Source organism: Cornus florida, unplaced genomic scaffold (genome assembly GCF_030987335.1).
Source record: "Cornus florida cultivar Cherokee Brave unplaced genomic scaffold, ASM3098733v1 CherokeeBrave_3.0.0_Hap2_Chr11, whole genome shotgun sequence".
Classification (NCBI taxonomy): Eukaryota; Viridiplantae; Streptophyta; class Magnoliopsida; order Cornales; family Cornaceae; genus Cornus; species Cornus florida.
In genome coordinates, this window is record NW_026775581.1 from 70844983 (window position 1) to 70872861 (window position 27879).

The window sequence follows — 27879 nt, forward strand, 5'->3', positions numbered from 1 at the left end:
CGTGTTCGTGTCAACCCTAATCGTGTCCGTGTCGACATGAACACGACACGCCAACACGAATTGCCACTCCTAAGGGAGGTTTCTTGCTAAAAGGTGAAACTCGAGGAGGTTTTTTTGCAATTCATCCTATTTTTTTTTTGTAGCCAATCCTATTATAACTCGCACAGTATTAAAACCCTAGGTAGTTTGCCCGAGCCCCCTACCCATCATCTCTATCTACCCACCACCGGCCCAAAGCAACAGCCCACGAGGAACCAAAACAAAAGCCCACCCCAACCCCCTAATCTTACAAACCGAAGCAGAAGTAGACGCAGCATTAGAATCATAACAGAGATAGAGCAAGAAACAAGAAGAAGAACAAGAACACAATCAACGTACCATCAACTGAAGCATTGGTCACCATCATCTCTCTGTATTTTTTTTCTCATCTCCGGTCGTGATCTTTGATTGTTCTCCCTCCGAATGGATTGCAATATTCGTGTAGTGCATGGCAAGGGGATTTTGGAATCATTGCCATCGCCGACCCAAAACCTTACAACCAATTCTACATCGACTTCCGCGTAGGGTTCACATGTCCACCATCCGATGATGATGATGATGATTCGGACGATGATGATTATGATTCGGAGGATGATGATCGCTACGAATACAACACACGGTCTATGCAATTTTGGGTTCCATGCGACCGATTGACATGTCACAACAACAATTGGTCCACAATATCAGATATGCTCTATCACATAGGTGTCCCCCTACATGTTCAGCCTTTCGTGATTCCTGGTATCATTCAATCTGCCAAATTAATGGTGAAACAAAATCTCCGAAAAAACGTACCGGTACTACCCACGATAGTGTCTATAGATGCAGTGGGTTGTGCAGAAGACGAAGAAGAAGAAGAAGGTGCAGATACAATGGTGCCAATGGAGTTGAGGCGAGTGCCGGCCTGTGAGGCATCAGTTGAGGCCTTAGAGAGGGTGAAAGTCGAAAATTCGGGTACTAGGATGAAGTGTGTGATATGCTTGGAACAGCTCTTGGTTGGTTCGGAGGCAACCCGGATGTCTTGCTTCCATCATTTTCATACAGACTGCATTGTTCGATGGCTTGGAGTTTGTAACTTCTGTCCACTGTGCCGCTTTCAGTTGCCCACTTGAAGTATAACTTTTGAGATTAGTAACTTTTGAGATTAGCCTGATATTATAAAAGTTAAGTGTTATTATCTGTATTGATCAATTCATTGTTATTGTTTGAGAAATTCAGAAATTTTATTTTTTGGGCTAGCTATTGATCTGTTTATTTATTTATTCACTTTTTCGGTTAAGGTACACATTTATTTATATTTATTTACTTGTTCAACTAGATATAAATGTTACTGGTATAAAGTTTGTGGCAATAAATGTTATCATGTTCACGGTGATGATTATATGGTTTAGTCTCCAAGTAGCAGATTATATCTCTATTGGAAAGGGACATGACGAAATAAAAACATATGAATTTGATCTTTGGAGAGGCTCCATTGGGTATCGTGGAGGGAAAAAAAACTCCCTCCAATAAAAAGCGCACACGTTATCACTATCAATGTTTACATTCCAAGGACATATAAGACTCATCATGCTCAAGCCCAAGTTAAAGGTATTTACAGCCCAAGACCATTGTTATTTGTCCTCCAACTTCCATCAAGGCCGAATCAAGAAGTCATCAGCCCAGCTTATGAGTATTTAACATCCGGCCTGTTACTCAAGCCCAGCCGGATCAAAATATATTCAGCCCAAGAATGCACAAGTCATACCATTTGAAGGATTTACTGTAGAAGGAAAATTCTGATAGGAAGTTCTGTACAAGGCAAGTTCTATATATGGAAAATTCGACAATGGAAAGAACTCTATTAGAAAAGAATGGTTATATAGAAAGAATTGGAGGGCAAGTAAGGCGAGTCCTACCATAATTTTGCAATCTTTTGTGTATAAATAGAGGCTAAGACCTCCAATAAAGGATCAAGCAATTCCACGCTTCTCTATACACTGTTCTTATTTATTTTTATTATTTCTGAGTGAGTTGTTTTATTTTTCTCAATCATTATTGGTTGAGCGAAATTTTGCACCTACACTTTGGCGCCGTCTGTGGGAACCGTATAAAAATATACTCCCACTTGTTCTTCAAATTAAATCCTTTAGTCGTGTCTGGAATGTCAAATGGAGAGTCAGCAATGAATCAACAGATAGAATTGATGCAAAAGATGCGAGAAGAGTTCTTGCACCAATTTGAGACACTCCGGCAAGCAAACGATACGAGTGTCGCCCAGATAGCTGCGCTTCAGCAGCAGACTCATACGCTGCACACGACCATGGCTAGGCTAACGCCACAACCACCACCAGGCGATGCTGCAGCACCACCCCCCACCCAGAATTTACCTCCGGTTCACGAGCCTCCAGCCAACGAGACACCACCCAACAGGGCGCGACCTAGTGAGGTTCAGCAAAGGCAAGGGATGAGGTCCGAGGCGGTTGCTTCGGATAATCTCCCGCATCGCACACAGGACGAACAGGCCGAGTCCAGCCATAGGCTTATGGTATGGTCCAATAGCGTTCCAGATGGCGCACTCGCACAAGATGCCTTCGACGAAAAGAAGCTCTTGAGAGTCCAGACACCAGCCGAGATGGCTAGGGAGCACAAGAACTCCTTGGTCAAGACCCCCTTTACTGACGAGGTGTACCTTGTGGAGAGGCCGAAGAAGTTCACTATGCCATCCTTCACCCAATTCGATGGGGCAGGAGACCCCGCTCGGCATCTCGATCATTATGTGCAAAAGATGGCACTGGACGATCATAACGATCCGTGGATATGTAAGGTTTTACCTACCAGTTTAACCGGAGCAACGTTAGAATGGTTCAGGAATAGGCCACACAAGTCTATCCCTGACTATGAGACCTTGTGCACTATGTTCTTAGCCTAGTATTGCGGAAATAAGAAGCAGAAGAAAAGTATCGCCAGCCTTTTCACCATAAGGCAAAGGAAGGGAGAAACTCTGTAAGATTTTTTATCCAGGTTTAACATGGAGGCCTCGGAGATAACAGATTGCCACCCTGCCACGGCAATCGAAACATTTAAGTTGGCAATGATCCAGGGAACCAAGTTTCACACATCCTTGGTCAAATATTCCCCCCCGGATATGCAGACTTTGAACGCTAGGGCACAAATCTACATTCAGTTGGAGGAAAACGTAGCCCACCGTGCACAACACGCTACCCTCGTCACAGTAGAAAACAAGTCTCGAGAGAAAGCTGCGAGCACAAGGATGCAGAAGGTTCCTCATACCGCCACACAAGTCACCCAAGCGTCTGAGAAAAGGTGAAGGACAGATGACAGGCTTACCCCTCTCCGTACTACCTTGGCGCGCCTATTCCAAGAGAATAAGACGAGGCTTGCGACTCCTCAGCCCATGAAACAACCCTTGGAGCAGAGGGACAAAAGCAAACATTGTGCCTACCGTAGAGATTATGGGCACATCACCAATGATTGCAGGTCCCTACAGCGACAGGTAGAAAGCATGATAGCGAGAGGAGAATTGGTGGAGTATCTCGCCACGAAGGAGCACGTAAAACCTCGGGAGGTTAACCCTCGACGGGTAGAGGGCGGCCAGGTAAAGGTTATCCATGCTATACACGGAAGGTCAGAGGATAATGAAGAGTCTGAAGAGTTGTACAGATCCAGGCTGAGGGAGGCTCATAAGTTACGAAGATTGTCTTCGGTAAACACGATTGCACCAGGCAGCATCAACATTGGATTCGGTAACAATGATCTTTCTAAAGTCCAGCGCCCGCATGAGGACCCCTTAGTCATCAGCCTCCTGGTAGCGAATTATATGATCAGAAGAGTGCTGATAGATCCGGGAAGTAGCGCCAACATCATTACAAAAACAGCTTTTGATCAGTTGGGGGTTTCACCATCATCCATCAGGCCAACTTCCAGCCCCCTAATGGGATTTGATGGCACTAAGGTGAATCCGCTTGGGGTGATCGATCTATCCGTTACTGCAGCAAAGAGGACTCTGAAGGAAAACTTCGTCGTGACAGAGATTCATCTATCTTATAACCTCATTATGGGGAGAGGTTGGATCCATCGTATGAACGGAGTCCCCTCTACACTTCATCAAGTAATGAGGTGTTTATCCCCGGATTCCAGGTTGCTGCAAAAGAATGTTACATGCTAACGCTACATGAAGCAAAGAAAGCGTCGAAATCACCTCAGTCAGAGGCGAATCCCAAAGACGCAATCAAATAGCAGTTACAGTACCCTCTGCCCAAGTATCTCAAGGTAGAGGAAGAAGCCGAAGCTGAAGCACCTACCGAGGAGTCCCTCGAAGCTATAGAGGTAGTCCTCGGAGACCCTCAGAAGATCACCTACATTGGCTCATCTTGCACAGCCGAAGAGAAGGAAGCATTGATCAGGGTCATTCAGTGCAATTCGGATGTCTTTGCCTGGGATCACTCGGACATGGTGGGGATCGATCCTACAGTCTCATGCCATAGTCTGAAGGTTAACCCAGAGTTCAGGCCAGTCAAGCAGAGGCACCGACGGTTCGCACCTGAACGGAATCGCATAATAGCTGAGGAAGTAAATAAACTATTACAAGCAGGATTCATTCGAGAGGTGCAATACCCACAATGGCTCTCAAATGTAGTAGTCGTTCAAAAGAAGAATGGGAAATGGAGGGTATGCGTAGATTATACCAACCTTAACAAAGCTTGCCTAAAAGATAGCTTTCCTCTGCCCAAGATTGATCAAATGGTGGATGCTACGACGGGTTATGAAAGGCTCACATTCCTCGATGCATACTCCGGCTATAATCAGATTCCCATGAATCCTGAAGATGAGGAGAAAACCGCTTTCATCACAGAAACGGGCACTTACTGCTACAGAGTGATGCCCTTCGGTCTAAAGAATGCCGGAGCCACCTACCTGCGACTTGTCAATAAAATTTTTAATAATCTGCTGGGAAATACAGTTGAAGCCTATATCGATGATATGGTGGTCAAAAGTATACGGAAAGAGGACCACCCGAAGCACCTCCAGGAGGTCTTTGATACTCTCAAGAAATACAATATGAAGCTGAACCCCACCAAGTGCTCCTTCGCCGTCTCGTCAGGACAGTTCCTTGGGCACGTCGTAAATAAAAGAGGAATAAAAGTAAGCCCAGCTCAGGCAAAGGCACTCATACAGAACCAGGAGCCGAAAACCCGCAGGGAAGTGCAAGTTCTAACCGGCCGAATTGTGGCTCTCAGCCGGTTCATATCCCGATTATCTGATAAGTATAAACCTTTCTTTGATGCTATTCGATCCAAAAATAAAGATATGTGGGGACCTCAGCAGTAGGAAGCTCTCAATCAATTGAAAAGCTACATGACAAAACCCCCAATCCTTTCTGCTCCAACGCCCGGAGACACTCTCATCCTGTACCTGGCAGTATTAGCTGTAGCAACAAGCGCAGTGTTAATCAAAGAAGGAGGCAAGGTTCAGCACCCAATCTTTTACACAAGCAAAACGATGACGGATGCCGAGACACGGTACAGCAAGACAGAAAAGGTAATCCTGGCGTTAATTTATGCCAAGAGGAAACTTCGACATTACTTCGAGTCTCACAGCATAGTGGTACTTACAAATCACCCTATAAGGGCTATCCTAGCTAAACCAGACCTGTCTGGTCGAATTACCAAATGGGCTATTGAACTTAGCTCTTTTGACATCACCTATGCACCAAAGGTATCTCACAAGGGGCAGTCGGTAGCGGATTTCTTACTAGAGTACGAAGATCAACCTGAAGAACCGACACTTCAAGAGCCATACTGGGAGTTACGGGTTGATGGCTCTTCCAACCGGAAAAGGGCAGGGGCCGGGATTGACATCACAACACCCGAAGGTACCAAGCTGCAGCAGTCAATTTTGCTAGATTTCCCATCTACTAATAACGAGGCCGAGTATGAGGCGATGCTCGCCGGACTTCGGCTAGCTAAACAGCTACAGGTACGATGTTTAAAAGTTTTTAGTGATTCACAGCTTGTGATCAATCAAGTGACAGGGCAATATTCTCCCAAGGAGGAACGAATGAAGTCGTACAAAGATGCTGAAGAGAGTGCTATCCGGGAATTCGATCAAATCGAGTTCCATCAGGTACCACGAGATGAAAATGCCGAAGCAGATCGATTGGCCGCAGCCGCATCATCTTCAGATGAAGAGTTGATTCGGCTTGTTCCAATCGATGTTCTCGAAGAACCCAGCATTAATCCCCGGCAAGAGGTGATGGTGATCCCGGAAGTACCACGCGAGCCCTGCTGGATTGATCCAATCGAGGCCTACCTCAAGGAAGGGGTTCTCCCGAATCAGAAAGCTGAGGCAAGGAAGCTTAGGCTTACCGCGGCTAAGTACGCAATCATCAATAACCAGTTGTACCGAAGGTCATTCTCCGGTCCCTATCTTAAGTGTTTAACCCCTACTGAGGCTCTCACAATTCTAAAACAAGTTCTTGAAGGAGATTGTGGAAACCACTCCGGAGGAAGATCCCTCGCACACAAAATTCTAACCCAAGGTTATTTCTGGCCATACTTGGCTCGGAATGCCGAGGAATACTCAAGACGATGTGACAAGTGTCAGCGCCATGGTCCAATAAAGCACCAACCTGCCGAAGGTTTGCACGCCATGGCTAATCCATGGCCGTTCGCCCAATGGGGGATTGATATAGTAGGACCATTACCCAAAACCATGGAAAAAAAGGAACATGTGCTTCTGGCTACTGATTATTTCACCAAGTGGGTGGAAGCTGAAGCCTTCTCCAGCGTCACCCACGAAGAAGTAAAGCATTTCATTTGGAGCAACATTATTTGCCGGTTTGGGGTACCAAAAGTCATCGTAATGGACAATGGTAAGAACCTCGATAACAGAAGTACAAGGAAATTCTTTAGCGAACATGGAATCCTGCAAAAATTGGCTGCAGTTAGTCATCCACAAGGCAATGGGCAAGCTGAAATAACTAATCGCACGATATTCGGGTGCTTAAAGAAAAAATTGGAGAAGTTGAAGACAAAGTGGTACGAGAATCTCCCTCAAGTGCTTTGGGCCTATCGAACCACTCCAAGACGACCCACGGGAGAAAGCCCATTTGCTATGGCATATGGATCTGAAGCTGTCATTCCTACCGAGTCCATAATCCCAACCCTTCGGACATCCTTGGTACTGGAGGGAACAATGAGCAACAACTCGAACATAGCCTTGATTTGGTAGATGAAAGGAGAGATGCAGCAGCAATTCGTCTCGCGGCATACCAACAGCAGGTGTGTAACAGTTATAACAAATGCGTCAGATTCAGGAGCTTTGTGGTAGGTGATTGGGTTTTGAAGCAGGAGACAGCTCATGTAAAGAAACTGGAACCTAATTGGACTGGACCCTACAGGGTTACGGAAGTAGTGGGGAAAGGAGCATATCGTTTGGCCGAAGCTGGCGGACGTCCCATTGCGCGTCCTTGGAACGCAATACACCTGAAATGGTATTTCCATTAGTTAAGTTTGTCCATTTTGCTACAACTTCTTCGCAAATAAAGTTGCGTATGTCCACAGTCAGCCAAGCTTTTCTTTATTTTGCTTCTATGTTCTGTACCACTTTCCTCTATTTTTGTTTCTTTTTCTAAAAATGGGGGACCATACTATGCATGGCATTCGTCTGATTTTTTCCCAAAAACAAAACATGAGTTATGGCCTGTGCTTAAACCTTTCTATCCCATATCGACAAAAAAGTATGTGCCACATTCTGTTATATATGGAAATATTCAAATAGTTAATCACGGTGTAAGGAGGGCCCACTGGTATTTAAGGCTGTCAAGCTCAATACCAGAGGCATTCCTTACACCGACCTTTTTGACAAAATTTAGTCTATGTCCCACATCGGATAGAAATAGAAAAGAAATGTGGTTCATATATGCGTGGTCCACAACATTTGGTTGCCAAGAAGGGAGTATCAGTGGAGGCAGGTCTCTAAACTCAACAAATGGAAAACTTCACAGCCACTGTTACTCGCTTTCTTGGCCTCCTATCATTTTTGAGTCCTCGGCCTCATGATAAGTGGTTTGAGGAAAAATGTAAAACAAACCTCCCCTCAGGCTCAGCGCCGGGGAGTAATTCATTCGCCTCGGACCTTAAGTGTCCGATTCGGCACAACCTCCCCTCAGGCTCAGAGCCGGGGAGTAATTCATTTAACCTCCCCTCGAGCTCAGCGCCGGGGAGTAGTTCTCTCGCCTCGGACCCTAAGTGTTCGGCTCGGCAAAAATTTCGCCCCAGACCCTATGTGTCTGACTCGGCAAAAATCTCGCCTCGGACCCTGAGTGTTTGGCTCGGCAAAAATCTCGCCTCGGACCCTAAGTGTTCGGCTCGGCAAAAATCTCGCCTCGGACCCTAAGTGTTCGGCTCGACGAAAATCTCGCCTCGGACCCTAAGTGTTCGGCTCGACAAAACCCCCCTCCGGCTCCACGCCAGGGAATGTATAATTCGCCTCGGATCCTAAGTATCCGAGACAGCTTCGGACCCTAAGTGTCCTATTCAGCACTAGTCCTCCACGACTCAGTGCCGAGGGATAATTCGCCTCGAATCCTAAGTATCCAAGATAGATCTGGACCCTAAGTGTCCTATTCAGCAATATTCCTCCACACTCAGTGCCGAGGAGTATTCACTTTAGACCTCTGGTACCCGGATCAGAACTCTTTCCTCCGGACTCCAAGTGTTTAATACCCTGTGGATTCGGATATATCATAAGTTCATCATACTCCACCCCATATCAGGAACACACGAGAAGGAAATAGTATGTATACGTCTACTGCAGACAAGTAAAAGGCAAGGAGGGTTCATTTAACAGTTAAATAATTGTCCATATGAGTTATCCTGCGATATCAACTAAACTGTTAAAAGGATCTCCTTCTTCGCACAATCCTTGCGTTTTCACGGATAGCATAAATCCGAAGCATAAAGACAATGTTTAGTGTTTAAACACATTACCAGTCAGAGAAATATGAACAGTATCAAGAGCATACAGCAAAAACAAGTCAGGCAAGCCTAAAACAAAAAGTTATATTCATTACTTATTATCCCAAAACAGGCTGTTCATAAAAACAAAATACATGGTTCTACTTCCTCTTCGGATCGAAGGTACATTAGGACTTGAGGTAGGAGGAGTTGAAGCCGCAGGAGCAGGGGAGCTAGGAGTACCCTTCAGGTGTGCCTTCACCATCTCGGCAAAGCGGATTTCAGCTTCCAAAGCCTCTGGCCCTTCATCGTATGGGAAGTGCACCCCCACCTGCTTGTCAAAAGCGTCCGGATCCATCGTCTTAGGGCCTGAGCCCTGATTATAGCCAGACCGGAATGCTTTAGCACTAGCCAGGTGCGCCAGACAGGAGTAGCGCCCCTGCATTTGCTTCCCCGCCTTGAAGCAAGTAGTAAGAGCCTCGGTCAGGCGTTGAACCTCGGCCTGAAGAGAATCCACCTTAGCCTCAGAGGCTGACAACTGCCTCTTATACGCATCCTTGGCTTCAGAAGCTATCTTCAGATTGGTAGAGGCAGTAGTGGCTCTCTTCTCTGTATTGTCAAGATCCTTTTCCAACTTCTTGATGGAGAGGGATTGAGCTTTAGCAGTGGCGCAGAGGGCCATGGTGTGGTATAGACTCTGTTTAACAGGGAAGCAAATATAAGCATAAATGGAAACACAAGCAAGCAAGAGTAATATAATTCTGAAGGAGCAATGCGAACCTCTATGGCCTGAACTGGGGCAGAGGGGAGTAGTTGCTCCAACCCCATTTGGCTGATGGCTTCCTCGTCCTTTGGGAGCCACATTCCTCGAGCCACCGCCAGTGCAGCTGAAGGGTCTGTAATCACAGAATCCCCTGAGTGCAGGACTGACCTATCAGCCCTGGTGAAGGAAGGAGTCCAAGGAGTCCCGGTCTCAGCTAGAACAAAGGCCCTGACTTCATCTTCAGGTTCGGCCTCTCCAGCCTTTTTTCCTCTGCTTTTAGAAGGGACCTTGCCCTTGCCAGAGGATGAGGGGTTGAGGCGAGATTTCTTCATTGGTGGTTCCTCAACCTCCACCTCATCCTCAGTTGATCTAATAACGACCAAGGGTTGGGCATCTTCAGCTTTCTTTTTTAAAGCCTCAGCCCTTCGTATCTCCTCCTTAGTCATGGGAAAACTGTCAAAGGATGGTAGAGACAGATCCATGAGGTCTGCAGCAACGGCACTGGAGGCAATGTCCTTGAGGTTTGAAGAAGGTAGTAGGTCCTCGATAGGCGAGGGGTCACTCCAGACTCGTTCCTCAAGAAAAGAAAGTCTGTTCCTTGCTGTGGAGGATGGGAATGTAGCTGAAAAAACACCAAGAAACTCATAAATACGTCGAAACATTAAGACTTTGCAAGGAAAACAGCCAGAACACTTGGTATGAATGGAGGTTAAATATTCTATACCTAATTTCCCGAACTTGCGCGGGATGGGAAGCACAGTTGATTGGGACACGAACCATTTTCCTTTAACTATAACCATCCTTTCTTTCCATTTCTTTTCGGATGAAGGAAGGTTCGTGCATATTCTCTGATGAAGGGGAGAAGTAAAAAAGAAGCGACCAGGCTCGGTCCCATGCTTAGATATATTATAAGTAAGCAGAAGGTCGGCAAGGGTCAAATCTAGAGCCTCTAATTTCCGGCGCACCAACAGTGCCGAAAGAATGCGAAAGAAATTAGGGTTTACCTGAAGGGGGGCAAGACCCAGCTTATTAAACACTAAATGGTAGAAGGGATGAAGAGGGAATCGAAGGGCGTTAAGATGCCCCACCGAAAGAAGCAACTCATCCTCCTCAATTCCCTCGCCGGAGGTAAAATCGGCACCCTCGGGATATTCTGCAATTTCTACTCCCTCAGGAATATCAAATTCTTCCATTACCGAAGCAATAGAGAACTTGATGCGGCGAATAGAGATGATTGCTTTCTTCTCGTCATGAGTAAGAACATAATCAGAGCCTGAGGTAGATGTCTCGGTTGGAAGAGGGGAAGTACCTAATGGATTCGACAAAGGGCGATCTGTAGAAACCCTAGGAGGGGGAGCCCTAATGCGAACGGGGGAAGATGAAGGTGTGGATTCAGAATCCCCAAGGTCTACGTTCGGGAGTAGATGAAGTACTCATAAGGAAAGATTGAAGAGTAAGATGCGAGACTAACCTGACAAAGCGATGGAATGAAGAGCGCAGAAGTGCAGCAAGGGCAAATGTAACTCTTGCAAAATCTTGTACGTCGGAGTAATAATGAAAGACCTCGAACCGTTTCTGAAGCAAAGTAAAAAACCGGTTTCAATTCCCTCTTTAATAGGAGCCGTCGCTCAATTAAAAACGAAATTTGGGGCAAAGTGTGGAGGGAAAAAAAACTCCCTCCAATAAAAAGCGCACACGTCACCACTACCCATGTCTACATTCCAAGGACATATAAGGCCCATCGTGCTCAAGCCCAAGTTGAAGGTATTTACAGCCCAAGACCATTGTTATTTGTCCTCCAACTTCCATCAAGGCCGAATCAAGAAGTCATCAGCCCAGCTTATGAGTATTTAACATCCTGCCTGTTACTCAAGCCCAGCCGGATCAAAATATATTCAGCCCAAGAATGCACAAGTCCTACCATTTGAATGATTTACTGTAGAAGGAAAATTCTGATAGGAAGTTCTGTACAAGGCAAGTTCTATGTATGGAAAATTCGACAATGGAAAGAACTCTATTAGAAAAGAATGGTTATATAGAAAGAATTGGAGGGCAAGCAAGGCGAGTCCTACCATAATTTTGCAATATTTTGTGTATAAATAGAGGCTAAGACCTCCAATAAAGGATCAAGCAATTCCACGCTTCTCTATACACTGTTCTTATTTATTTTTATTATTTCTGAGTGAGTTGTTTTATTTTTCTCAATCATTATTGGTTGAGCGAAATTTTGCACCTACAGGTATATTTCAGGTTCACTCATAAATCTTGTTTTTTTTTTTTTTGGGTATGAATCTTGGTTTTGTATATATAACTTTTGGCTGGCCTAGGATAATTCCCATGTACAGGACTGGGATCTTCACTCAATTGCAGACATACCATAGAGTTCTTGAAGGTAGATGGAATAGGAATATAGATTTATTATTTACTGGATTTGCTCTTGCTCTTGATTTGAATTTATACATTCACAACTGACTTTATTTTTTTTTGTAGTTTGTGTACAGCCTTCAGCTAATAGTTTCTAATGCCTCTGCACTTATTCTTGTGTTGCTTTGGCTAGGTGTTCTCATTTTGATTTTGCTAGGACTTTGCCTCTTGCTCGGTTCCTAGTTTTTGTATGGCCATGTGCCTTGTTTGTACAGTTTTCTCTTTTATATATACAATCACCCTTTACGCAAAATATAAAATAAAATAAAATAAAACTTTTGGGTGATCATAGTCATTTCCTGTTATTCATGTAAGTAGTTTTGATTAATTAATTTAATAATCATGTTTAAGTTCAAAATTTTTAGGTTCTTATATATGTGTCTGTGCAGATGTTGAAACTTGAGTTGATCATGTTTCATTACAAAATTTTAGGGCTTATAGCAATGTGATTATACAGTTTGATTTGGTGTTTTCATGGCTAGTAATTTTATAATTTGTAATTATTGCAGGTTTTGGGAATTTATTGAATAATTTTGTACGTTGAGCTGTTCTATCAAAAGGGTTAAGATGGTGTCGGTGTTAGCCCTAGGGGATCTTCACATACCCCACAGGGCACCTGATCTGCCAGCAAAGTTCAAGTCTATGCTTGTTCCTGGGAAGATCCAGCACTTCATTTGCACTGGATATCTATGCATCAAAGTGAGTACTGTTCTTCAATTATATATTCTTATGTTTAATGGTTTTCTTTTTCTTATTGATTCAGGTCTAATTTGCTATAGCGGTATTGGATTATCTAATTTCCACTGTAAAATTTATGGATTGTTCATTCTTCTTGCATTTTGATGTGTCCGTGACTTATCTCCTCCAAGGTCTGTTTGTTAAGCTTCATACAAGTTTTACCATATTCATAAAGCACCTAACCTAGATAAAAAGCAGTCTATATGGTTCGATGTCTCTGGTTCAACTCACCTAGAAGGTGTTAGATAATACTTTATGCTAGGGTTGTAACTTACTTTCTAGGTATATACTATGTACTACTTGGTGTTAGCCTTAGGGGATCTTCACATACCCCACAGGGCACCTGATCTGCCAACAAAGTTTCCAAGTCCAAGCTTGTTCCTGGGAAGATCTATGGGGGCACGAAATTTGCAATGGTGAACTTGAGTCTTGTAGGCTGTAGAAAATGCAGATCTTTACCACCAGTCAAACAACTACCCAAGCTCAAAGAGTTATGCATTAATAGCATGCATGGCGTACAAAATTTGGGGGATGGACTTCCTTTTCCATCACTAGAGACACTGATATTTGAGGACATGCCGGGATGGGAAAAATGGTCTTCTATTTCCACTGGTGCTGAAGAAGCTGGAAGTCAATTCCCTCGCCTCCGTTATCTTAGTATGTGTGGTTGTCCCAAATTGGTTAATGTTTGCCCTTTAAGTCTTCCATCTCTTAAAAAATTATACTTGGAAGAGTGTGAGGAGGCGGTGCTGAAAAGTATAGTTGGCGTAACCTCACTAATTAGCTTGGAAGTTGTAAATATTAGAGGGCTATCTCAGCTTGAGGAAGCATTGGTGCAATCTTTGGTAGCACTTAAAAGACTTGTGTTCAAAAAATGCAACCAACTATGGCAAAATGAAGGACTGCATTGCATTAATCTTCGGGATTTGTGGATAGAAGATTGTGCGAGTCTTGAGAGGTTGCCAAATGAGGTGAGTAAGCTCACTTCTCTCACAATTGATGGGTGTTCAAAACTTTTGTGCTTTGCAAATGCAGGTGTCCCGTCCTTGCTTAGAAGACTTGAGATAAGGGATTGCAATGCGTTGAAGTCCCTTCCTGAAGGCATTTCTGGTCTTAAAAGATTGGAGATCGGTAAATGTGAATCATTGAGTTCCTGGCCCACTGAAAATATGTCACCCAACACTCTTGAGTATCTTAATATTCGCAATTGCATGAATTTGGAGTACTGGTAATCGGAGACGACTATGCTACAGCAGCAGCGATAGGAGGAGGACTTCAACCTCAAAATTATCGTGTCGTCACTTGAAACATTAAGCATCTGGAATTGGCCAAAAGTTGGAATGTTAGTTGGTGGTTGTGTAAAGAATAACAATTTTGCTAGTCTCCGTGAACTGAATATATGGTATTGCGATGGTCTGGAGTCCTTGTCGTTCCCAGAAAAAGGATTACCCAACCTCAGATCACTTGAAGTCTTTTATTGCGAGAATCTGAGATCCTTGCCTACGACCAACCAGATTCTTCAAAACCTCAATTTCCTACGTATAAATCGATGTCCAATTCTCAAGGACTTTCCGGAAAGAGGCTGCTGCTTGTCCCACCCCCCAACTTGAGATCGCTTTGGATCAGCGGCTGCAATAATATGAGGTCGTTGCCAATTATCAGATTCAAAGTTTGGCATCACTTGAATCCATATGGATAGATGATTGTCCATGCGTTGAGTCCTTTACCCAATGCAATGGGAATGGGAATTTGCCCCCCAGCCTATTTCAGCTTACTATTCACCGTTGTGGGAAAGTGCTGAAGCCCTTGTCAGAGTGGGGTCTGCACAGACTCATCTCTCTTCAACTACTCAGCATTGAAGGTGGATATCAAGACCTGGTCTCTTTTCCTCCTGATGACTGTATACTTCCTACAACTTTAACCAAATTACGCATCAAAGATTTGCCGAGTATGAAATCCATATCACTAGAAGGCCTTCAAAATCTCACCTCTCTTCAATATCTATGGATCGAAGACTGCCCATATCTGAAATCCATATCATCATCATCTAGGGGGACAGGTGGTGGCAGTGGCCTCCAAAATCTCACCTCTCTTCAACGTCTACAGATGTATAAGTGCCCTAAGCTTCGATCCTTACCAAAGGAAGGTCTGCCTTCCATGCTTCATTGTTTAGAAATCAATGAATGTGCACTCCTTGAAAAACGGTGCCAGGAAAATAAAGGTGATTACTGGCCCAACATTGCCCACATCCCCTACATCGGAATACATACCATTAAACTTCACTGTCAGTCAAGTAAGCTCGTGTTCCACAGTCTCTCTCATGCCTCTTATTTTAATCGTTCATCACCCACATCACACATGAATGGAAAATATGCATTTTTTGACTTAAAATTTTGACTTGACCAATATGCATTTTTTCCTACCCCTTTTTAGTATCTTCTCTTTTAAGATTTGTTTTGGTTCACTCAATTGCAGTGTAATGGTCCTCAATTTTACATCTATGGAGTGCATCTGTTGTTGGCTAATGAACTCTTTGCTTGGGGCAAAACAAGTACAACTAATTCACACTTTTCCAAGACTCGGGTGATACTTCTTCTTCATTCTTTCATAGCCTTCTCATTTTCATATCATGTTTAGCCTTTTAAATAATACATTCATGACATCCTCCTACACAAAGATTATTTCTATTTATCTTTCTCTTCATTTAGCAAAAGAGAAATAAAATAAATAAATAATATAAAAACAACAGCCTGTTGGGCAAATTGTGAACATGAAACTTCTGTGTCACAAATTTTGTAAGAATATCAAGTGAATTTTCCGTCTTCTTAAGGAATTGTTCTAAATTTCATTACACCTTGGAACTTCAGTTTCAACAATTATAATTCCCACATGATGTTCAAAATTATTCTTAGCAGAGTTAGAATCTATCGTCATTGGAGGATTTATGGGAACATGGTGTCACGAAGTGATTCCTAACGATGCCATGAGTATGGAAGACACGCATGATGGTTGGCAAAGAGCAGAGATTGACTGAGAATGATTCCAGGGAAGGGGCGTGCAGGACCACAGGATGGTACCTCTTCAGAGTTGAGGCAGGTTGACTTGGTTCAGTTCGACGAGTTTATCGCTGGTCGTGGACTTGACTATGAAGAAGGGAGTTGGCCATCCCTGCACAAATTAGTAGGGAGCTGGAGCCGTTCCCCTGACGAGGTCGAGGCAGGTCCAAACCAGTTAGCATGTATTCTTGGGAGGCCAGGTCATGGTGGTTGATCAGGGTGCTTGCGCGAGTTGAAGCAACTCCTTGGTGCCGCACAGGCCGTGCCGCTGTGCCAAATCTCTAAGCCCGTGACAAATGGTATCAGAGCAGGACTTGGGCTAAGCACAGAGGTGTGCCCCCTTGTCGATCCAGGGGTCTGAGAAAGAAGACAGTGCATTGAAGTAGCGTCGATGGGGAATCAATGCAGTTGGAGGAGAACCTTCATCTTCTCAGGAAGAAGCGTCCTTTGAAGTTGCGCATCGGAGGGTCGGAGGGCCGTGCGCACCAAAGTTTGTGCGAGCTCCTTGGGTGATGCAAACCGTGGAGAACGGCGGGCATTGTACACAAATTTCGTAGTCTGCAAATAAAGAACAAAATAAGGAGCAAATATAATTTTATTAATTTATAAAAATTTGAGTACAATCCTTTGAGATATTCTTTACAAAAGAAAGAAAATATCCTTTGATTCGATCTCCTTTGTTGGTTGGATTTAAGGGCTGTTGGAGCTTGAACTTGAATTAGTTTGTTGGCAATCTTCTTCAAGTATTTGTAAATGAGGAAGACCGCTGATGATTTCTGATCGAGGGCTGATGAAGCTTGATCTTGAACAGTGTTGCTTAGTGATTCTTCAAACTTATTGAATCGCAGGGAAAGAACGGTATTTTGATGTGCTTGTTGTTCTTTGTTGAATTTGGAAAGAACGGCAAGGTTTTGATGTGCTTGTTGTTCTTTGTTGAATTTAAGGAAGAACGGCACGACTTTGGATTGGATGTGCTTGTTGTTCTTCGTCTTCAGAGAATTTGTGGAAGAACGGCACGGCTTTGGTTGTGCTTGTTGTTCTTTGCCTTCAGAAGATTTGTTGAATTTGATGAAGAACGGCACCGCTTTGGTTGTGCTTTTTGTTGATCACTGTGGAATTTTGATGAACAACATGATTTGATGTGCTTGTTACTCTTCGCCTTCAGGTTTGGGTGTTAGGGATGCATGTCGGCAGAGCTTCTGTATTTCTCTCTAGAATTCTAGATTTCTAGAGTTCTCAATTTCTGTCCCTCTAAATTTCTGGCCTTTGGATTTTTGAGTCTCTCAATTTTTGGACCCCTTTCCTCCTTCCTCCATTCCTTTATTTATAGGTTTCTTGAATTAATAGGATGATGACATGTGTCCTCTCTTGATAAGGACAAAATCATAACTGTTCGGACCGGTTATATTATGATAATTATCCATATATTGTGATAATTATCCATAAAAATAATTACTCCAAATATATTTTATTAAGAATTATTATCTTTTTATTTAAACACCTGGACTGGGCTAATTAAATAATTTAAGTTGACCAAGTTTGGGCCAATTAAATAATTTAACTAATTATGAGACCCATATTTGATGGACCAATTTGTCAAGGGAAAAACCGATGAAATTTTAGTGTCTACATGCATCAAGTCGGCAGGAGGCCTTTGCTTGCTCGGGATGTCAGGGAGGTGGCATGACGAAGAGTTGCGTCCTAGAGGAGTGGACGTCCCCTTGGTCCGAGACATATCATTGGGCGAGTGCAATGCAGAGGTTGCACAAGGAAGCGATGGTGGGAAGGCGAGCATACAACTTGGAGGCTGACTTTGGAAAGGAGTGGACACAGTGGAGCAGCGCCGTACTACGACGAGGGCGTCACAGGATTCAGGTGGGAGAGTGTCACGAAGTGATTCATACTGACTCCATGAGTATGGAAGACACGCATGTTGGTTGGCAAAGAGCAGAGATTGACTGGGAATGTTTCCAGGGAAAGGGCGTGCAGGACCACATGATGGTACCTCTTTAGAGTTGAGGCAGGTAGACTCGGTTCAGTTTGAGGAGCTTGTCGCTGGTCGTGGACTTGACTATAAAGAAGGGAGTTGGCCATCCCTGCATAAACTGGTCGGGAGCTGGAGCTGGAGTCGTTCCCCTAACGAGGCCAAGGCAGGCTGAAACCAGTCAGCATGTATTTTTGGGAAGGCAGGTCATGGTGGTTGACCAGGGTGCTTGCGCGAGTTGAAGCAACGCCTTGGTGCCGCACGGGTCGTGCCGCTGCGCCAAATCTCTAGGCCCGTGACAATGGGCTAGCTGTGAACATCATTCTTATGGATTTATCGGAGCACTCTGAGCCACAATTTCTTTTTTCTTCTTGTTCTTCTTCTCATTGATGTGGTTTTTGTCTTATTTTCTTTTGAAGATTACCTTCCTCTGAAATTGATGAGAGAATTTTAGGAGTTGGTAAGTATAATAAGAAAATTCTACTTTTCTGTGAAAAAGTGATTGGTTTTTGATGATCATATAGAAAAGTAAAAGTGATATGAGTACTGTAATTGAAGGGAAATTTTGTAGCAGTGTTAAGAAGTGATTTGTTTTTGCCTAAATTTGAAGGGAATATTTGTTGTGGGGGACATAGCAAGAAAGTGGACTATGATATCAACTGGAGAAAAATGGAGGGATTTCAAGTCCAATCTGAAAAGGATTATTATTTGTGTTGGGATTTTGATGAAGAAAGATTGGCCAATGTACCAATGGGAGTATCTAGTCAAGTTTTGTAGTTCAAAGGAGGGGGAGGTGATCCTTTGGGTAATAGTTATGTTTCTAATGATATAAATGATCGATTTTGTATTATGCTAATTCTGACAGTCCTTATTTTTCTTTTTGAAGAGCCAAAGTAGAAGAAATCAAGAAAACCGCACAAAGCAAAATATGCCTTGTACAACTGGAACACTGGGCAATGCATGTGTGGCTCAACAGGTTTATTGTTTCTTTAACAATTTGAATTACACATTTGATAGTTATTTATGCATTTGAGCTACATATTAACAATATATATGTCATTTTTTATAGATAAAAAATTAGGGAGAGCGCTAACCTGTGCAGAACTATATTGCAAGACACAGGTTCACAAAGTTGGCACACCTAGTGATGAAGGTTTCTGAATAAGTTATAGTAAGACTTCTTTTCTGTACATATTAATAGTTCAAGTTTGGCTTGGTGTGCAAAATTTTGGTGACGCAATTCATTTAGAAGATGTGATGAGCTTGAACTCATTATTAGAGCATCTCCAATGCTAAAAGTCATTTTTGCATGCCAAATCTATATTTTGACAGGTGCTACAATGTCAAAATGCTACATTTTAGCAATTCTGCTCCAATGGTGCATTTAATGCAAAATGTTATTTTTTGACACAACCACCACTCTTTTTCAACTACCATTCCCACCATTCATATTTGCATCAGTAATATTAATATTAGGCACATTCCAAGTAAAGTTGTAGACATTAGAAGGAAACTAAAATTAAATCTAATTTAAAAGAAGCAAAAATCTAAAATATCTGGTCAAAAAAAGACCAAAAACAAAAAAAAAAACAATATTTTTACCACTATTTGTGAATTAATTTTTTTATATAATTTTATTTTTCTTTTTCGGAAATATATATATATATGTATATTATATATATTTGATTATATTATTATTAAAAATATATATATTTTTAGGGCAAATCATTTCCGCCTCCCCAATCGCCTCCATCTCTATTCTCATTCTCATTCTCAACTCTCTCTGTAACTACAAACTACCAGATCTAGAAGAATCAAAAGTTCAAAACCCATATATTTTAGTTGATCTATCTGTCTGCAAGAATCAAAAGTTCAAAACCTAAGACCTATATCAAAACCTATATCGGCATATCATCTCAGATTGTTCAAAAAATCAAAACCCATATCTTTCAGTTTCCATCGCCCGCTGTTCCAGTTCGGGTTCGCCGTTCGCAAGCTTCAGCCGCTGTCTCTCAACTCAGTCCACCAAGAAACATCAAGAAAGAAAATCACCGTCTTCGTCGGAAGAATCCCAGGGATAGAATCCAAACGGATCGTCGCCGAGGAAATTGCCAGAATTGGAAGCTTTTGTTCTGAAATGGACGAAGGACGAGAGCGATTGAGGGCGAAGAAGTAGAAGTGAGAGAAGAAGAAAGAGTGGAGAAGCAGAGGGCACCGGTTTCTTCCTCTGGTTCAGATCGGATGATTTTCCCTCTCTATACTATCAGTAATCGGAATTTTTTTCTCTCTATATTACAACAGACAAGGAGAGAGAGAGAGAGATGCGAGTGGGTGATGACTGATGAGAAACAGCATCGTATTGGAAAATGAGAGACTTGCCAAAAAAAATTGGCAGTTGGTATATGTGAGAGAAAATTTGAGAATCCCAAATTTTGAGAGCCCAAATAAGAGCCCATTGGAGAGGCCTTTTTTTACCCAACTCTCATATTTTGAGTTTGAGAGGCCCAAATGAGAGAGCATTGGAGTTGCTCTTAGGGCTCAATTAGGAGGCCCCAACACTGTTCTTATTGATTTGTATTCATTCATGAATACAGTGTTGACTGATGTACTTCTTTTGGACTGTAGTTCCAATGCAATTTTAACAGTAAGATTAATGTGAAATTATTTTAAGACTACCGTAAAGTAAATTGAAGCCAACAAGTGCAAAGACATCAACAAGTGGAAATAACAACACCATTTAAACTGTCCCAGTTAGGTTGGGGCAGAACTAGTATGGACCTTTTGCAAATTCATTGGCTCAACAAATGGATAAAAGTACTTCGAACAATTCTTAGTGAAGCATGTGTACCTTTACCGAGTCCGATTTTGAGTGTTCGTAGATGCTTGGAAGTGGCTTTGCAAGGTGTATGAGAGAGAAATTCGGCTCCAAATATTTTTCTGAAGTTTTTTTTTTGGTTAGTTGAACAAGCTGAACTATTTTGTTGTGGCTAAATTTGGTCTGATCTTTTGAGCCGGGATAAGCTTGGGCCTGAATATTCAATTTGCTGCTTCCTGAAATGGGCTAGATCTGACTAATTTAAATTTGAGTTTGGTCAAATCTGGTTTATAAGGGAAACAAAATACTCCCTCCGTCCCGCAAAGAGTGTCGTGTTTAGGGAACCGTGTCAGTTCAATTTGTGAGAGTCACGGTTCCCTGAAAGTGACATTTTTTATGGGACGGAGGGAGTATATCCTTTCCAAACCCAAATCTGAACTTTCCAAACCAGACGGAATAATCCAAAGTTGACTTTTCAAAATCAGTAGCGCTGAAATTTTGATGACAATAAGGATTGCAATGACCCAAAGTTGATTTTCCAAAATCAGTCTCGCTCAAATTTTGGTGACAACTAACGATTGCAAAGATTGTAATAATCCAAAGTTGACTTTCCAAAATCGCGAAGAGGATGCTGAAATTTCGGTGAATAATTGCAAAGATCTCGGCAGACGTTGACAGATTAGTGTGAACTAGAACTGGTGACGATGATGAAGTGATGAGTTCGACGGCGAGCTCTGGTGAAAGACATTGGCTGTTATGCGATGACGGCGTGACGGTGATAGACCCTTCGGAGATGGCTGTTGGTTGCCATCGAATTTTGTGGGTAGGGTTCTAAACTGAATGGCTGCTGGTTGGTTGTTCAAGGTTTGAGAACTGGTGTGGGATTACAGGGTTTTTTTTTTGGCTTGGTTAATGGAGTTTGTGTGACGTCACGGATTTTTCAGCATTTTTTGAATTTTCGGTTTCTATTTTTCTCGATGCCTCAGTTTGTGTGCAGGGTACTGATTGGCACACCATGTGGGTTCTGAGAGTCATTTTGGTCATATCTTTGAGTTTAGAACTCCTATAAATGCATTCCGATCCATTTCGGACATTTTCGAGTTTTGGACTGGGGGGATCCTATGTGGGTCCGGGGTGTCCTAAGTGCACGGGAATGGCGAGGGCCTATGTGAATAATCATTGGAGGGCTTTATTATTATATCTCCGATGGATTGTTGCCTTAGGATAATTTCATGGAAGTTGCTCGGAGGAAGGGAGTAATTAGTTATGGAATTTTGGGGTTAAGTGATGTAACTTGTGGAAGTGATGGGGGTCTATAAATAGGAGGAGTTTGACCATTTTTCCCACTATTCACCTTTTTCCTCCCCACACTTTCTCTTTCTATATCTATCGTAATGATCTAAACCCGGGGATTCAGATCGCTAACCGGGTCCATACTCGAACCCGAGGTCACACAAGGGTACTATGGTCATTTTACGTCATTATAATAGTTTTAGAGTCCATAAGGGTATAATAGTCATTTATCATGGTCAAATAATGGTTTAGAACCCAAAAGGGCAAAATGGTCATTTAGTGCGTTCATTATAGCTTCTAAACTTGTCATGGGTAAAACTGTCATTTCCTATTGTCAGTATGTGCTTTGGTTGACGTCTAGGGGTAATTAGGTAATTATACTAAAATCTGGGGTCAAAGTGCAAATACTCGCCCATCTAATCGGGTACATGATTTCATCTAACCGGTTAGATGGCTTAGTCTAGAGAACATGCAAAACTAAGGACCCATCTAACCGGTTAGATGACCCCATCTAACCTCTATTATGTTTGCCACCATTTAGATAGGAACATCTAACCCATGCACTGCCCCGCCCCGCCTAACTAACCGGTTAGACAACCCTATCTAACCGATTAGATGATGCCCATAAATGAAATGGTTGATATGATCACTTCCCAAACTTGTTCAAATGTTACCCCAAGTGCATAAACATTAACTTTAAGCTCATGAACATCATCCAACTTAACATCAATGATTCATTAAAATATAACCATTCATACATTGTTGAGAATCAAATCACCGTAAAACATATATACATGTCCAAAAGAATAGGATTTCAAATTAAGGCCTCCATGGCATAATATAACGACTTCGTATGGAGTCGACAAAAGAATAAGGTCATTACATGTAGTTAATTGTTCAAAAGAATGCATTTACAAAAGATAACAAAATAATGGTCGGCATACTACTTGTTTTACCCGATCCGTGTGGGGGGGGTCGCCTTGTACGGGTCCAGTGGATTAGTCGGGGCAAAGCCCTGGACACCCCGGTTATCGAAAAATGGTTGGCATACTACTTCTAAGCTTGTGGGGGTGTATCATCCACAACATCCTTGTTATGTCCTGAAAATGTTAAGATATAGGGTGAGCATAGCGGCTCTTTAGAGATTGCCTAAAGTATACTTATTGTAATCCCGTGAATCACACCCAAAGCAAGGGATAACAAGAGAAGGGATCACACAATGGGGAAAGAGACAATTATACAACATAAGTTTAAACTTCATGCCTTGCAAATGATGTAATGAGATGCAATGGAATGCACTCTCCCCATTTCCGAAACCATTTGTGTCACAACACAACCCACACCGAAAATGTTTACACAACCCGACCCTAGGCAACTCCTAGGCATCACGAAGGGAATTGGCTAGCCATCCTTGACTTAAGGCATCTCCCTAGCGTCATTTGGGGTCTAGGTAGCTCAACTACACACTTCCAAATTCCGTCTCGTGCCCCTTTCTAGATTAGTTAACCCCGGACCACATGGCAACTCCAAGGCGTCCGTTTTTACAAAACTTTTTCGAATAAAACCTTTCAAAACTTTCAAATCAATTTTTCACAAATCGTTGGAAACCATTTTAAACATCCTTTCCAACCCAAGAACCCAACCAATGTCCATGATATGCATGCAATATACCAATCATTAACATTTCTCAAGGAAATTAACATATAGCATCATCATCATAACATGCTCTAAATCATATACGTCAAATCATCACATTTATAGCATGAATCATGTAAGGCACAATCATCTCAAAAACATTAATTTGCAATTAACAATACCTTCACATATATCATGCTTTTCAACAATTACACATAATAGAAAACTCACAAAAATCAAAGAAATTGCAATTTAAACTTCCCTACCTCAAAAGATGAACTCCAAGCTCAAGATCCAAATACGAAATCCCACCAAATGGTTGCAAGACCGGTGCTAAAACGTAGCCCTCGTAGATCTACACTTTCTCTAACTATGGCTCTTCACAAATCTCACCTTAACATAGAGAAATTCTGGAGAGAAGGTGGAGATATGTAGAGAGAGAAGCAAATGAAAAATGAGGAAGAAGGAAAAGGGGTGGCCGAAAATGGGAGAGATAGAGTGATGAGATTTAGTCCAAGGTTTGACTAGCCTTTCAAATGTGTGGTCCATTATGAGTCTTCCCCTTTGACCCACTAAAGTACCAAACTAACCCCCCCTCTTTTAAACAATCACACACGTGCCACAAAGATATCATCCATCACTAACTACACACACACACACACACACACATATATATTCTTATATATATATAACAACCATCCATGCTCAAAAAAATAAATAAATGCAATAAAATCACCGGGTCCCACATGGCGCGTAAAAAGATGCATGGAAAATAAATAAATAAAAATAAAATACCGAAAAATCCATAAAAATCTGAGACATTACATCTATACATATATCATCCACCATGTATAAGCTTTGAAAAGTTTCGATTTAGAGGCCATAACCTTTGATTTTGAGTGTACCCAAGAAGAGAAAGTTCTTCTCCTTTACACAACCATGGTGAGAAATTAGAGATTTGACTACATTGAGATTTTTGAAATTTCTAGAGGTTGGATTTGGAAAAGGGGCTAGTTAGAGAAGTTGTAGAGCATCTCTTGATCTACACAATGATGTGAATTTGGAGGCCATTGGGGCACTTGGAGATTTCAACCTAGGCTTGGGCTTGAGCTTTTGGGGTAGCTCCAAGAGGAAATATTGTTCCCCTTCTCTTCCTCTTCATTTTGATGGTGAAAGCTTTCGATTTGGCGGAGTTTCAAGCTTGGAGCAAGCTAGAGTTTTGTATCTTTGAGGTAGGGGTTTGCTTAAATTGTGTAGTCCTAAGTTGTTGTAATCAATTTCTTGTTTTTCCCTTGAAAGCATGCTTATTGTGGTGGAATTTGAGTAATTTGTGTTCTAGGGTTTTAAGCATGATCTCCAATTGCTTAATTATTGTTTGAATTGAAATCAGTGCCTTTTTATGTGTTGAAAAGCATGATGATTATGATGCTAAGTGTGCCAAATTGGAAGATTGTATTAACTATGTGTATGATTGTGTATGGTATGTGGTTTAATTGAGGTAAATGCCAAGTCTTGTGAGTTAAACTATGTCTAGAATGCTTATTATATGACAACTTGCTTACACGAGATTATCTCTTGCATTAAAGTTAAATATTATGTGGTTTGGTTGCCAATGTGAACTTCTTGATTAATTATGAGCAAAACGATGCCTATTTTTCTAATTGTAATTGTGTGTTGATGATGGAATGTATGGTTGTCCTAAATTTGTTGTAATGCATCTTCATGAAATTGTTATGGTATGGTGTTGGTGTGGATAGAGTGGTGTGTGCAACGACCCTCACCCTGGCCAGATACAATATTGTCCGCTTTTGGCTCACCCAGACCATAGACTTCCCAGGGGGTCACCCATCCTGGTACTACTCCAAGTTAAGCACGCTTAACTACAGAGTTCTGATGGGTTCACGGCCATCACGGCTTTAAAACGCGTTGTGTCATAGAAGGGTGTTGAATCTACATATAGCACTTGCCCCATCCACACCCAGACGATGTGGGATTGTGCACCTGTAGCTCGCCCAGTGTGGTAGCCTACTGGTGCCCCCTGCACACGCTCACACACACCCGCCCACAAGGTCGCCACAATCACCCCCCTTTGGGGCCCAACGTCCTCGTTGGCCACACTTCCGGCTGGGTTAGGCTCTGATACCATTTGCAACGACCCTCACCCTGGCCAGACACAATATTATCCGCTTTTGGCTCACCCAGACCAGAGACTTCCCAGGGGGTCACCCATCCTGGTACTACTCCAAGTTAAGCACGCTTAACTACAGAGTTCTGATGGGTTCACGGCCATCACAGCTTTAAAACGCGTTGTGTCATAGAAGGGTGTTGAATCTACATATAGCACTTGCCCCATCCACACCCAGACGATGTGGGATTGTGCACCAGTAGGCTACCACACTGGGTGAGCTACAGGTGCACAATCCCACATCGTCTGGGTGTGGATGGGGCAAGTGCTATATGTAGATTCAACACCCTTCTATGACACAACGCGTTTTAAAGCCGTGATGGCCGTGAACCCATCAGAACTCTGTAGTTAAGCGTGCTTAACTTGGAGTAGTACCAGGATGGGTGACCCCCTGGGAAGTCTCTGGTCTGGGTGAGCCAAAAGCGGACAATATTGTGTCTGGCCAGGGTGAGGGTCGTTGCGGCCGTGAACCCATCAGAACTCTGTAGTTAAGCGTGCTTAACTTGGAGTAATACCAGGATGGGTGACCCCCTGGGAAGTCTCTGGTCTGGGTGAGCCAAAAGCGGACAATATTGTGTCTGGCCAGGGTGAAGGTCGTTGCAAATGGTATCAGAGCCTGACCCAGCCGGAAGTGTGGCCAACGAGGACGTTGGGCCCCAAAGGGGGGGTGAATGTGGCGACCTTGTGGGCGGGTGTGTGTGAGCGTGTGCAGGGGGCACCAGTAGGCTACCACACTGGGCGAGCTACAGGTGCACAATCCCACATCGTCTGGGTGTGGATGGGACAAGTGCTATATGTAGATTCAACACCCTTCTATGACACAACGCGTTTTAAAGCCGTGATGGCCGTGAACCCATCAGAACTCTGTAGTTAAGCGTGCTTAACTTGGAGTAGTACCAGGATGGGTGACCCCCTGGGAAGTCTCTGGTCTGGGTGAGCCAAAAGCGGACAATATTGTGTCTGGCCAGGGTGAGGGTCGTTGCACTACCACACTGGGTGAGCTACAGGTGCACAATCCCACATCGTCTGGGTGTGGATGGGGCAAGTGCTATATGTAGATTCAACACCCTTCTATGACACAACGCGTTTTAAAGCCGTGATGGCCGTGAACCCATCAGAACTCTGTAGTTAAGCGTGCTTAACTTGCAGTAGTACCAGGATGGGTGACCCCCTGGGAAGTCTCTGGTCTGGGTGAGCCAAAAGCGAACAATATTGTGTCTGGCCAGGGTGAGGGTCGTTGCAGTATGTAGGAAGTCGTGGGTGAAAACGAGTTTTGCAAATTTTGTGGAGTAAAGGTTTTTCTTAAAACCGGTCTTGGGGAGGTACCTCTTTAACGGCGGTACTAATTGGCTATAAGGACGGAAGGAGCTACCCAAAGTCCGGCCACTTAGTACACTTTTGATGTGAGTGTGTATGAGTCGGTTGTGTGTGTGGTTTAGACACATAATGCATGACATACATTTGATATTTGAATCCTAGTTTGTGTCCTTGGTGGTTGATTGGTGAATTAAAGTCCCTTGCATGATCCCTCTCCATCTTACTATGCTCCTACGTGTTTGTTGCCATGGTTACTCGACTCGAGGAAACGCCGTTTAGGCATCCTCTACTGAGCGGTGGTGCTTACCCCTTTATCTTAAACAATTTCAGGTTTTGGAAGTGACGGAGCAGATGACACCCTTTATATGCTAGGGGCGTAGTTAGGGAATTAGTTGGCATCTTGTAATCCATGCTATCATTTGTAAAAGTTTTGGGTATAAACATGTAATATTTTATAATCGTTTTGACGTTAATGTAGATGTATTATTTCGGTTGTGTATATTTGTTTAAATCACCTCATTTGGTCACAAAGATGTAGCCGGATTTAATTTTGATGAAAGAATGATGTACCAATTTCATTTAATGTTGAAATGTCATTTTATCATTATGTGAGTATGTATTTATGGTGATTGGGCAGACTTTGCATGGTCTAAGTGACCAATTCTTGACT

The 27879-nt window shown here is 42.8% G+C and overlaps 1 long non-coding RNA gene across 1 annotated transcript; it reads left to right on the plus strand.

Annotated features, from left to right (window-relative positions):
* The first annotated feature begins 258 nt into the window (after positions 1-258).
* LOC132286633 (uncharacterized) lies at positions 259-27767 on the plus strand. Its single transcript, XR_009472826.1, has 5 exons — positions 259-1517; positions 12002-12885; positions 18851-18940; positions 19034-19135; positions 27540-27767. It is a non-coding gene; the product is annotated as an uncharacterized LOC132286633 (long non-coding RNA).
* Positions 27768-27879: the final 112 nt, after the last annotated feature.